At 43.1% G+C, this 1,312-nt stretch overlaps 1 long non-coding RNA gene across 1 annotated transcript; it reads right to left on the bottom strand.

Moving 5' to 3' along the window:
• Positions 1-327: 327 nt before the first annotated feature.
• LOC106726123 lies at positions 328-1,306 on the bottom strand. Its single transcript, XR_001362146.1, has 2 exons — positions 1,045-1,306; positions 328-432 (listed from the first exon to the last, which is right to left on the bottom strand). It is a non-coding gene; the product is annotated as an uncharacterized LOC106726123 (long non-coding RNA).
• Between the last annotated feature and the right edge of the window lie 6 nt (positions 1,307-1,312).

Raw genomic sequence — 1,312 nt, 5'->3', positions numbered from 1 at the left:
CCCCCTTTACCCTCTTCCACCTCCGCCACCCCCTTTTGTTCCTGTAATCACTATAGTGATGTCTGTGTCTATGCGTTGTTGTATATCTTTGCTTAATACCTTCACCCTCTGACCCAGACCAAACGCTTTCCCCTCTCACCACTGTCAGTCTGTTTTCTTCCTATGATTCTGTTTCTTTTTTCTTTGTTAATTTATTTTCCTCATTAGATTCCACATGTATGTAAAATCATATGGTATTAGTCTTTCTCTGACTGGCTGATTTCACTTACCATAATGCTGTCCAGGTCCATCCACACTTTCACGAATAGTTAAGATTCCCTTCTATACACAGCCAAGTAGTACTCCCTTGTGTCAATGTACCAAAGCATTTTTATCCACTCATCTATTGATGGGCACATGGGTTGCTTACGAATCTTGGTATTCTAAATCATACTGCAATGAACATAGGAGAGCATATATTTTTTCAAATCAGTGTCTCTGATTTCATAGCAAACATTCCCAGAAGTGGAATCCCTGTGTTGCATAGAAGTTCCATTCTTAATTTGTTGGGGTAACAACTTACTACTTTCCACAGTGGCTTTCCTAAAAGCATTCGACCCCACAGGTGCCCGTCTCTGAACCTGCACACAATGGTGCCTTCCCACACAAAATCCCTGGCTTCTCTTAAGAGGCCTGTGGCTAGAAAAGGGGGAATCAAGACTTGCCCAGAGTTTCTCAAGGGGCCTTACACCCCAGGATCTTCTCAACACTGTGTGTCCAGAGGCCTCCAGGGAGCTGGAATTCAGGTAGCCTGAAGGTCCCACCATGGATCTGTTTGAAGACCTAGCCTTCTTTTCCTTTCTCTTTTTGGCATAGTTTTATCACAGTGAAATTTACCATTCTCACTGTTTTCCAGTGCACAGTTCAGTGGTGTTAAGCATATTCATACTGTTGTGCCGCTCACACCAGCATCATCTCCATCACTTTTCCCATCTTCTAAAACCAAAACACTGTCCCCACTAAACAACACTCTATCCCTCAACCCAGTCCCACCACCACTGGTACCTCCATCTTGCCTTCCGTCTCTGACACCGATGGTCCTAGGGAACTCATGAGAGTGGAATCACACAGTAGTTATCTTCTTTTGACTGGCTTTGCACTGAACATAACTTCTTCAAGGTCCATCCACATAGTAGCTTCTGTCAAAATGTTCTTTCCGTTTTGTTAATTGAATCAATTGGGTTGACACAGGTTAATAAGGTCATGTAGGCTTCAGTTGTACAAGTCTATAACCCATCATCTGTATATTGTACTGTGTGTTCACCACCCCAAA

The sequence above is a fragment of the Myotis brandtii genome, unplaced genomic scaffold (assembly GCF_000412655.1).
Source record: "Myotis brandtii unplaced genomic scaffold, ASM41265v1 scaffold2288, whole genome shotgun sequence".
Lineage (NCBI taxonomy): Eukaryota > Metazoa > Chordata > Mammalia > Chiroptera > Vespertilionidae > Myotis > Myotis brandtii.
Note: the sequence above shows the minus strand (reverse complement) of the source record. Positions and strands in the feature narration are given on the sequence as shown.